Source organism: Lolium perenne, chromosome 6 (assembly GCF_019359855.2).
Source record: "Lolium perenne isolate Kyuss_39 chromosome 6, Kyuss_2.0, whole genome shotgun sequence".
In the NCBI taxonomy this organism is placed as follows: domain Eukaryota; kingdom Viridiplantae; phylum Streptophyta; class Magnoliopsida; order Poales; family Poaceae; genus Lolium; species Lolium perenne.
Window position 1 is genome coordinate 102,509,805 of NC_067249.2, and position 12,002 is coordinate 102,521,806.

The 12,002-nt window shown below is 44.8% G+C and overlaps 2 long non-coding RNA genes across 3 annotated transcripts; both read right to left on the bottom strand.

Moving 5' to 3' along the window:
• Positions 1 to 390: 390 nt before the first annotated feature.
• LOC127307506 (uncharacterized) lies at positions 391 to 2,946 on the bottom strand. The gene is made up of 4 exons (XR_011746408.1): positions 1,672 to 2,946; positions 1,496 to 1,586; positions 1,300 to 1,411; positions 391 to 804 (listed from the first exon to the last, which is right to left on the bottom strand). It is a non-coding gene; the product is annotated as an uncharacterized lncRNA (long non-coding RNA).
• Positions 2,947 to 5,227: 2,281 nt separating this feature from the next.
• On the bottom strand, positions 5,228 to 7,384 carry LOC127307508 (uncharacterized). Of its 2 annotated transcripts, XR_007855632.2 has the most exons (4): positions 6,181 to 7,383; positions 6,005 to 6,095; positions 5,809 to 5,920; positions 5,228 to 5,314 (listed from the first exon to the last, which is right to left on the bottom strand). It is a non-coding gene; the product is annotated as an uncharacterized lncRNA (long non-coding RNA). The 2 variants fall into 2 exon arrangements; XR_011746409.1 differs by lacking the exon at positions 5,228 to 5,314 and having other exon boundaries at positions 5,335 to 5,920; positions 6,181 to 7,384.
• Positions 7,385 to 12,002: the final 4,618 nt, after the last annotated feature.

Consider the following 12,002-nt stretch of genomic DNA (forward strand, 5'->3'; position numbering starts at 1 on the left):
CGTATCTTCGAAACGGACCTAGCTATTGCGTGCACGGCTTCCGAGGGTCAAAACACACACAGGGGCGAATGACCCGCTTCAGCATGCGATAAACGCTCAGGCCGCAAACCTATACGTGCATACCAGAAACAAGGGATACAAGGCTCACTGGGCTTCCCAAAATAAATAAGTAACATGCTGGCATGCACGCAAACAACAAATGGTAAAACATTACGAAACTAGTTGTGGCCACTGGACAAAGCTGTAGATTCCGGCGATGGTCGAGGGAGACCCAAGCATACCCACGTGTGGTTAGAGCGCTCGGTCTCTAACGTATAACAAGAACTTCGGGGTCCTAGGTTTTAAGGAAACACAAGTGAGCCGTCATAAAACGAGCAATCGACCCACCGATGCCTCCGCTAACAACTATTAACAAGTAACCATGATACTTCCAACAGATATAACCATAAACCATGTGTCATGATTCCCAACAGACAACCGATAAGATAGCGATAACGGTAACGAGATATAACAGCACTAGCATGCACTACGACTCGCAAGGCAGACCCGATACCAAACAATAGCCATAGGTGGTTGGTGGAGGCAATATGGGCTGCTTGAGGTAATAAGTGGAAGGGACACGTGACAAGAACGCAACTTAAGGATAGCATGAGGGAGAAGGCAAAATAAAATAGGTGAGCGACTTCTGCAGGGGCAGGAGTATAGGGGAAATGCTTGCCTGTTAGAGCTTGCCGAGGGACATCCGGAGAACTTGGCGTATCTCACCGTACCACTTCGTGATCCTATCCGGGAAGAATCAAAGCGCTACAACAAGCAACGAGATGCACATCTTACTACTACGGCAAAAGAATCTCGCATGATCATGATATGATATGCATGGCATGGCAAACATGATCCTGCGATGCAACTTATCCAAATTAATCGGAGTCGAAACCCGGACACATAAATTATGTTGGAGTTGCATTTTCTATCGTCAAATTTAAGGGTGGATTAGCATAGCAAACATGGCAGGGGTGAGCTACATCAAAGTTAAATGGAACCGGGACAACATTTATACAATATCCCACATATTCCATATGTTACATATTAGGTGATAATGCGAACTAGCACGAAATTATATGATGCATGATGCAACAGCAAGCATGGATGGCATATTCATGATCCTCGTATTTTTCTGAGCAAAATTCATATATAAAACATTTTATTCCGAGTTATAGTTTGAGAGCTATGATTTTTTGCAAGTTTGAAACATTTTCTGGATTTTTCAGAAAACAGGGAAAAGATGAAAACGTTTTATACCAGAGAAGAGCTAGCCACAGCGGCTGACGGCTGGACCAGAGAGTGATGATTGGATTGATGACTTGACGGGTTCACTGAGGTGGCATTGGCAGGAGCTGACGGTGGAATCCGGCTGTCATTGAATCAGATAAACAAATGGGGATTATAAAAAGGATTTGTCATTTGCATGGAATGGAATTTGACCCCGGGAGCTCACGTCTGAACAAAGAAACGAACCAGCTGGTCTACAAAGCACATTTTGATCATGAGCAGCTGCAACCTTTATTGATCCAAACGAAGATGGGAACCTGGAACAAACGGCAAAAGCTCAGGCTTCTGAACTCGGACAGAAATCGAACGTGAGCCGCTAGAAAAGACGAAGAACCAACGAACCAAACGATGTTGAGTTGCTTGCGTTGATACATGAATGGATACGCAGCCAGCTCAAGATGCAGAAAAGCCACGCCTTGGACCTGGGCGACGAAGACGGAGATGACGAACTTGAGGCGAGGATGGAGACATGCGGGTGAGGACGAGCGCAGCGAGGCCTGGCGGCGCACACGCGGACGAACAGCCGGAGGAGCTGGTCAGGAGCACGCTGGAGGTCGAAGTAGAGGTAGAGGCCGGCAAGGTGGACAGCAACGTGGTGCAGCGGGCGTCCCTGGGGATGGAGGACTGGCCGACGTGCTTGCAGAAGCGTGCGCAGGTCCGGATGCTGGCGGTCTTGGCGACGGACGACGTCAAGAGCGAGGGCGGAGAGACGAGGTCAACGACCGGGACGACATGCAGGACGGGCGCGTGTAGCTGAAGGCGCGTGCGACTCGGGAGGATCTTGGCCGAGCGGACGCCGGTGGTGAGAGAACTTGGAGACGAAGACGAGGTCGCGGACGTCATGGCGATGACGACATCCCGGAGGTCATGGCGACGGCGAGGAGCAGCGCAAGGCGGAGTCTTGCTGGGTGCGCCCGCGGGCGAGGACGGCGAGGCGCCAACGACGTGCCGCAGCGCGCGGCGCGAGCGGCCGAAGTCCAGAGCGCGTGGGAGAAGTTGTGCTACGAGCAGAGGCAAAACGAGAGAGTGGCGGCGGGTACCGGGAGGAATAGGAGAACTAGGGTTGCAGGATGGGGAGGCAATGATTTTATAGCAGAGAGTCGGAGAACCTCGTCCGTCCCATCAAGCAGGTGCCGACGTGGAAGCGCTGGATGCGCTGCCGTACAGGTTGAAGAAGAAGGAGCAGAATATACGCTGGTATTGGTGGGCTGCTCGGGCTGAGTTGGAAGGATGGCTTCGGTGAGTAGTTGGGCTGGAGTTGGTATGGTGAAAAGAAAAAATAGGTAGAAGCATGATCGATCAATCAGCTGGTCGCGCTCTCTCTTCTTCTCTTTGCTGCTACTTCTTTTCTTTTTCTTGTTGGAACTCCCGGTGCAAAGAAGAGTGAGAGGAAGGTTTGGCAGATTTGCAAAACGAGATTTTAGTTTTGGAATAATTTTGCAAAGCTCCAAAATATTTGTTTTGGTTTTATTTAAAATAAGAAAAGGATAAGGGAGGGTTTTACAAAACCATATGAGAGGAAGAAAATAAATAGTTTTTATTTCAAAATAATTTTATTTGATAAAATCTTGTGGATGATATGATGCATATGCCATGATGATGCACAAAAGAAAATAACAAACAAAAATCTAATATGGGGATTTGTTTTGGGTCGCTACAATCGACACCACTAACAAGGGATCGCGCCCCGAGATCCCACGTCAACCTAAGGGGGAGTTGGTTAAACTATCGGATCTTCTTGTACCATGTTGACAAACACCCGACCTTGACGTGGAACCTTCTTCTGTCGAGGTGTTGATCTTCTCGACACCACTAACAAGAGTTCTTGCTCCATGTAGAACAGTCGACACCACCAACAAGAAATCTTGTTCCGATGTTGATGATGCACTTCCGTCGGGATCCTCCGGAGATCGTACCTAATAGGTGAGAAGCAAAGATCATCCAACCCGCGTCGAAACCTAAGACTTAGAGAAACTCGGATAAGAGAGAAGACTCAAAACTCGCATAGGTAAGAGGAGAAAGAATATAGGTAAGGAGAAAAATCAGAGCTATCAGATCTATCCAACGAGTTTCAGAAAATAGTTTGGACTCTCTACACTCAACGACCGTTGGCAAGGTTATCCTACAGGCTGGACTAGTGGGGTACCGTCAACCTGAGGCTCTGATACCAACTTGTGACGCCCCAAAACCGGTACCATGAGGATCCCAGCGAATCCGCCGAAATCCGCACGATATCGATTTTAGGAGACGCACCACCAAGCGCCTCGTACACGCCGAAGCATGCACGCGATGCGGGTGGAATCAATCACGAGAGGTAACATTACAACAGGATTACAATAGAGCCCACAAGAAACATATATATTACAACAACGACTCCAACGAGTCAAGATACAAATAGATACATCTCAAAGATCCAAATCATACAAAAGATCGAATACATCCGAGTACGGACAAGATACAAATTGGACTAAGAGTCCCGAAGATAACCAGTGGCGTCCATAACCCTGCCCAGGCCAAGCCGGAAGGGTAACCTTGCTAGCGTCGTTCTTCATCGAACATATCTTCATACCTGCCCGGTTATATCCCGTAGAAGCAGCAATAAGTATGGGTTCGTACTTAACAAGACTTCAAGACGTATAAGCATTCGTCAACCAGTCGTCCTTTGTACTTGAGGCACGCAGGGGACTTAGAGGACGCAAGAGGAACGTCATAGGTAATATGGTGGGGTTAAGCGGCAGCGCGCAAGCACTAAAAACCTATAGAGACACTCTACAACAGTCGCCTAATCAGAGAAGATGAGAGAGCGCATAAGCTAGCAGTTCTATACTCTGCAAACAAAACACAGCCGATGCGTTCCCCCCTCGCAAGGAAGTACTTATAAAGGCACTCACACGGTTGTCAAGTTTTAACCAGTTATTATTAGAGTTGTGCTAACTCACTACACAAGTAATTATGATTGAAACATCAGGTGTAAGTTGTCTATGGTCGAGTCATACAGCTCCAAGTCGTCCATAACCGCGGACGCGGCTTATCGATAAGATTTTACCCTGCAGGGGTGCCCAAATGTGCCCACACGCACGATCAACCCACTTGCGACAGGTGGATATCACGACTCGCACTCTCCTTCACGACAACAATGTCCAGGAAGCCACCTAACCAAGTTGAACCCGTATCGAAGTCCGGCCGTATCTTCGAAACGGACCTAGCTATTGCGTGCACGGCTTCCGAGGGTCAAAACACACACAGGGGCGAATGACCCGCTTCAGCATGCGATAAACGCTCAGGCCGCAAACCTATACGTGCATACCAGAAACAAGGGATACAAGGCTCACTGGGCTTCCCAAAATAAATAAGTAACATGCTGGCATGCACGCAAACAACAAATGGTAAAACATTACGAAACTAGTTGTGGCCACCGGACAAAGTCGTAGATTCCTAAAGCGGTGGTCGAGGAGACCAAGCATACCCACGTGTGGTTAGAGCGCTGGTCTCGGAACAGATAACAAGAACTCGGGGTCCTAGGTTTTAAGGAAACACAAGTGAGCCGTCATAAAACGAGCAACTGACCCACCGATGCCTCCGCTAACAACTATTAACAAGTAACCATGATACTTCCAACAGATATAACCATAAACCATGTGTCATGATTCCCAACAGACAACCGATAAGATAGCGATAACGGTAACGAGATATAACAGCACTAGCATGCACTACGACTCGCAAGGCAGACCCGATACCAAACAATAGCCATAGGTGGTTGGTGGAGGCAATATGGGTCGCTTGAGGTAATAAGTGGAAGGGACACGTGACAAGAACGCAACTTAAGGATAGCATGAGGGAGAAGGCAAAATAAAATAGGTGAGCGACTTCAGGGCGAGGAGTATAGGGGAAATGCTTGCCTGTTAGAGCTTGCCGAGGGACATCCGGAGAACTTGGCGTATCTCACCGTACCACTTCGTGATCCTATCCGGGAAGAATCAAAGCGCTACAACAAGCAACAGATGCACATCTTACTACTACGGCAAAAGAATCTGCATGATCATGATATGATATGCATGGCATGGCAAACATGATCCGGCGATGCAACTTATCCAAATTAATCGGAGTCGAAACCCCGGACACATAAATTAGGTTGGAGTTGCATTTTCTATCGTCAAATTTAAGGGTGGATTAGCATAGCAAACATGGCAGGGGTGAGCTACATCAAAGTTAAATGGAACCGGGACAACATTTATACAATATCCCACATATTCCATATGTTACATATTAGGTGATAATGCGAACTAGCACGAAATTATATGATGCATGATGCAACAGCAAGCATGGATGGCATATTCATGATCCTCGTATTTTTCTGAGCAAAATTCATATATAAAACATTTTATTCCGAGTTATAGTTTGAGAGCTATGATTTTTTGCAAGTTTGAAACATTTTCTGGATTTTTCAGAAAACAGGGAAAAGATGAAAACGTTTTATACCAGAGAAGAGCTAGCCACAGCGGCTGACGGCTGGACCAGAGAGTGATGATTGGATTGATGACTTGACGGGTTCACTGAGGTGGCATTGGCAGGAGCTGACGGTGGAATCCGGCTGTCATTGAATCAGATAAACAAATGGGGATTATAAAAAGGATTTGTCATTTGCATGGAATGGAATTTGACCCCGGGAGCTCACGTCTGAACAAAGAAACGAACCAGCTGGTCTACAAAGCACATTTTGATCATGAGCAGCTGCAACCTTTATTGATCCAAACGAAGATGGGAACCTGGAACAAACGGCAAAAGCTCAGGCTTCTGAACTCGGACAGAAATCGAACGTGAGCCGCTAGAAAAGACGAAGAACCAACGAACCAAACGATGTTGAGTTGCTTGCGTTGATACATGAATGGATACGCAGCCAGCTCAAGATGCAGAAAAGCCACGCCTTGGACCTGGGCGACGAAGACGGAGATGACGAACTTGAGGCGAGGATGGAGACATGCGGGTGAGGACGAGCGCAGCGAGGCCTGGCGGCGCACACGCGGACGAACAGCCGGAGGAGCTGGTCAGGAGCACGCTGGAGGTCGAAGTAGAGGTAGAGGCCGGCAAGGTGGACAGCAACGTGGTGCAGCGGGCGTCCCTGGGGATGGAGGACTGGCCGACGTGCTTGCAGAAGCGTGCGCAGGTCCGGATGCTGGCGGTCTTGGCGACGGACGACGTCAAGAGCGAGGGCGGAGAGACGAGGTCAACGACCGGGACGACATGCAGGACGGGCGCGTGTAGCTGAAGGCGCGTGCGACTCGGGAGGATCTTGGCCGAGCGGACGCCGGTGGTGAGAGAACTTGGAGACGAAGACGAGGTCGCGGACGTCATGGCGATGACGACATCCCGGAGGTCATGGCGACGGCGAGGAGCAGCGCAAGGCGGAGTCTTGCTGGGTGCGCCCGCGGGCGAGGACGGCGAGGCGCCAACGACGTGCCGCAGCGCGCGGCGCGAGCGGCCGAAGTCCAGAGCGCGTGGGAGAAGTTGTGCTACGAGCAGAGGCAAAACGAGAGAGTGGCGGCGGGTACCGGGAGGAATAGGAGAACTAGGGTTGCAGGATGGGGAGGCAATGATTTTATAGCAGAGAGTCGGAGAACCTCGTCCGTCCCATCAAGCAGGTGCCGACGTGGAAGCGCTGGATGCGCTGCCGTACAGGTTGAAGAAGAAGGAGCAGAATATACGCTGGTATTGGTGGGCTGCTCGGGCTGAGTTGGAAGGATGGCTTCGGTGAGTAGTTGGGCTGGAGTTGGTATGGTGAAAAGAAAAAATAGGTAGAAGCATGATCGATCAATCAGCTGGTCGCGCTCTCTCTTCTTCTCTTTGCTGCTACTTCTTTTCTTTTTCTTGTTGGAACTCCCGGTGCAAAGAAGAGTGAGAGGAAGGTTTGGCAGATTTGCAAAACGAGATTTTAGTTTTGGAATAATTTTGCAAAGCTCCAAAATATTTGTTTTGGTTTTATTTAAAATAAGAAAAGGATAAGGGAGGGTTTTACAAAACCATATGAGAGGAAGAAAATAAATAGTTTTTATTTCAAAATAATTTTATTTGATAAAATCTTGTGGATGATATGATGCATATGCCATGATGATGCACAAAAGAAAATAACAAACAAAAATCTAATATGGGGATTTGTTTTGGGTCGCTACACCAGACCATAGGGCGGCGCGGCCCATGGCCTGGCCGCGCCACCTTGTGGTGTGTGGGCCCCACAGCCCCTTTCGCCTCCTTTTCTTCGCGAAACCCTTCGTCCCGAAAACCTAAGCCACAGAGGGTACCTCACGAAGAGTTACAGCCGCCTCTGCGGGGCGGAGAACACCAGAGAGAAAAGAGCTCTCCGGCGGGCAGGAATCCGCCGGGGAAATTCCCTCCCGGAGGGGGAAATCGACGCCATGGTCACCGTCATCGAGCTGGACATCATCTCCATCACCATCATCATCATCTCCACCATCATCGCCGCCGTCTCCACCGCTGGACACCGTCACCGCCGTAGCAATTTGGGTTTGATCTTGATTGTTTGATAGGGGAAACTCTCCCGGTATCGATCTCTACTTGTTGTTGATGCTATTGAGTGAAACCATTGAACCAAGTTTATGTTCAGATTGTTATTCATCATCATATCACCTCTGATCATGTTCCATATGATGTCTTGTGAGTAGTTCGTTTAGTTCTTGAGGACATGGGTGAAGTCTAACTGTTAGTAGTGAACTATGGTTGAGTAATATTCAATGGTATGATATTTAAGTTGTGGTGTTATTCTTCTAGTGGTGTCATGTGAACGTCGACTACATGACACTTCACCATTTATGGGCCTAGGGGAATGCATCTTGTACTCGTTTGCCAATTGCGGGGTTGCCGGAGTGACAGAAACCTAAACCCCCCGTTGGTATATCGATGCAGGAGGGATAGCAGGATCTCAGAGTTTAAGGCTGTGGTTAGATTTATTCTTAATTACTTTCTTGTAGTTGCGGATGCTTGCAAGGGGTATAATCACAAGTATGTATTAGTCCTAGGAAGGGCGGTACATTAGCATAGGTTCACCCACACAACACTTATCATAATAATGAAGATTATTTAGCCGTATGTAGCGAAAGCACTAGACTAAAATCCCGTGTGTCCTCGAGAACATTTGGTCATTATAAGTAAACAAACCGGCTTGTCCTTTGTGCTAAAAAGGATTGGGCCACTCGCTGCAATTGTTACTCTCGCACTTTACTTACTCGTACTTTATTCAACTGTTACATCAAAACCCCCTGAATACTCGTCTGTGAGCATTTACAGTGAATCCTTCATCGAAACTGCTTGTCAACACCTTCTGCTCCTCGTTGGGATCGACATTCTTACTTATCGAAAATACTACGATACACCCCCTATACTTGTGGGTCATCAAGACTATTTTCTGGCGCCGTTGCCGGGGAGTGAAGCGCTATTGGTAAGTGGAATTGGTAAGGAAAACCATTACTGTTTGTGCTGATTTTATTTCTGCCTGCTGCTATAAGTCATTATGGAGAGATCTTCTCTTCAATTTTTATTTGGGAAATCTACTACTACTGCAACGGTAGTGGATGAGGCGCCAGGTGAGGAAGTGATACCATATAAAATACCTATGAAAATTATTGAACGTGTTATGGATAACCGCTATGAAGGGGATGGAACTGTCCACCCTGGAGATCATTTATTGTTCTTACATGAATTGTGCGGTCTATTCAAGTGTGCAGGTATTGCTATGGATGAAGTGAGGAAGAAACTATTCTCTTTATCGCTGTCTGGTAAGGCGGCGCATTGGTATAAATTACTGGATAATGGGGATTCTCTTGAATGGAATGATATTGTTCCCCGGTTTTATTCTAAGTTCTATCCTCCAAGTGAAATTCACAAGGATCGGAATCGCATATATGATTTTTGGCCTCATGATGGAGAGAGTATTGCCCAAGCTTGGGGGAGATTGAAGTCTTTAATGCTCAAATTCCCCATTCATGAGCTTCCTGGTAATGTTATTATTGATAAATTCTATGCAAGACTTTCTTTTCAAGACAAGACCTTGCTGGATACTTCTTGTTCTGGATCATTTACACGCAACAAAGAAGAGTTTAAAAGGGACCTTCTTGATCGGATCCAAGAAAATACTGAAGGTTGGGAGAACGACAAGGATAGAGAATCAGGTATAATTTATGATTATAAATGCATTGAAGCTTTTATGGATACCGATAAATTTCGTAATATGAGTGCTACATATGGTCTTGATTCTCAAGTTGCTGCAAATCTTTATAAAGCTTTTGCCTCTCATTATGAATTGCCTAAGAAGAATTTTGATAAGTATCATGAACCGTATAAAGATAAAATTGATTCATCTATTAATAAATGCGTTGTAGTTGAAACCGCTGATCATGTTATTCCTGAAGCTTATATTGAAAAAACTCCTTTTCCTGCTAAAATGAAGGAGTACTCTGTTATAAATAGTGCGGTTCATAAAAGTGAAAAGAAACCTGTAGAACCTGAAGAACAAATAAAAGTTGAACCTGCTGTTGCAATAGTTAAAGATCTTGTGACTGAAAATGTGGAGGATGGTCATATTATTTTCTGTGAAGATGCTTCTAATATTGTTTCACATCCTAATAAACCCAAACAAGCTAGTGTTCCTATGCTATCTGTTAGAATTGGTGATCATTGCTATTATGGATTATGTGATATTGGTGCAAGTGTTAGTGCTATTCCTTATGAGCTTTACACGGAGATTATGCACGAAATTGATTCTTGTGAACTTGAAGATATTGATGTGGTTATTCAGCTGGCTAATAGAGAAACTATTTCTCCAATTGGTATTGTTCGAGATATGGAAGTTCTATGTGGTAAGATTAAATATCCTGCTGACTTTTTGGTACTTGGTTCTGCTGCTAGTGATTATTGTCCTATTATTTTTGGTAGACCTTTTCTAAATACTTGTGGAGCTATTATAGATTGCAAGAAAGAGAAAATTTTGACTAAATTTGCTGGTGAATCTTATGAGTTTAACTTCTCTAAATTTACCAAAACTCCTTATAAAGCTGATTTGCCTAATAATGATTTTAAAATGGAACAGTGTGCATCTATTGTTCTTGTTCCTAATAATCCTTTGCAGCAACATTTGGAGGATAGCGAGAGTGAAGTTTTTAGGAAAGCTTGAGGAAATTTTTCTCCGCCAACCTATTCTCAAGCATGATTTACCGGTGGAAGATTTGGGTACAACACCGCCACCAAAGGAAGATCCTGTTTTTGAATTAAAGCCTTTGCCTGACAATCTTAAATATGCTCATATTGATGATAAGAAAATATATCCTGTTATTATTAGTTCTAAGCTTTCAGAGATTGAGGAAGAAAGGTTATTGGAAATATTGAAGAAACACTGAGGAGCTATTGGCTATACTCTTGATGATTTGAAAGGGATTTCTCCTTCTATTTGCCAACATGCTATTAATATGGAAGATGATGCAAAGCCTGTTGTTGAACATCAGCGTCGTCTAATTCCGGAGATGAAGGAAGTGGTAAGGAATGAGGTATTAAGACTTCTTGAAGCTAGTATTATATATCCTATTGCTGATAGTAGATGGGTTAGTCCTGTGCATTGCGTTCCCAAGAAAGGAGGAATGACTGTTGTGCCTAATGATAATGATGAGCTCATCCCTCAAAGAGTAGTTGTAGGGTATAGAATGTGCATTGATTTTCGAAAAGTTAATAAAGTTACTAAGAAAGATCATTACCCTTTACCATTTATTGATCAAATGCTAGAAAGATTGTCTAAAAATACTCATTTTTGCTTTCTTGATGGTTATTCTGGATTTTCACAAATTGCTGTTAAAACTAAAGATCAAGAGAAAACCACTTTTACTTGTCCCTATGGAACTTATGCTTATAGACGCATGCCTTTTGGTTTATGTAATGCTCCTGCTACTTTTCAAAGATGCATGTCTGCTATTTTTCATGGTTTTTGCGAGAGTATTGTAGAGGTATTCATGGATGATTTTTCCGTCTATGGGAATTCTTTTGATAGTTGCTTGCGAAACCTTGATAAAGTTTTGCAGAGATGTGAAGAAACTAACCTTGTTCTTAATTGGGAGAAATGCCACTTTATGGTTAATGAAGGAATTGTATTGGGACATAAAATTTCTGAGAGAGGTATTGAAGTTGATAGAGCTAAAGTTGAAGCAATTGAGATGATGCCCTATCCTAGGGATGTTAAAGGTATTCATAGTGTTCTTGGTCATGCTGGGTTTTATAGGAGATTTATTAAAGATTTCTCCAAGATTTCAAAGCCTCTTACTAATCTTCTTCAAAAAGATGTACCTTTTGTTTTTGATGATGATTGTAAGGAAGCTTTTGAAACTCTAAAGGAAGCCTTAACAACTGCTCCTATAGTTGAACCTCCTGATTGGAACTTACCATTTGAAATTATGTGTGATGCTAGTGATTTTGTCAGAGGCGCTATTCTTGGACAAATGAGTAGATAAAAAATTGAATGTTATTCATTATGCTAGTAAAACTCTTGATGCTGCTCAAAGAAATTATGCTACAACTGAAAAAGAATTATTAGCTGTAGTCTTTGCTTGTGATAAATTTAGATCTTATATTGTTGATTCAAAAGTTACGATTCACACTGATCATGCTGCAATTAGATACCT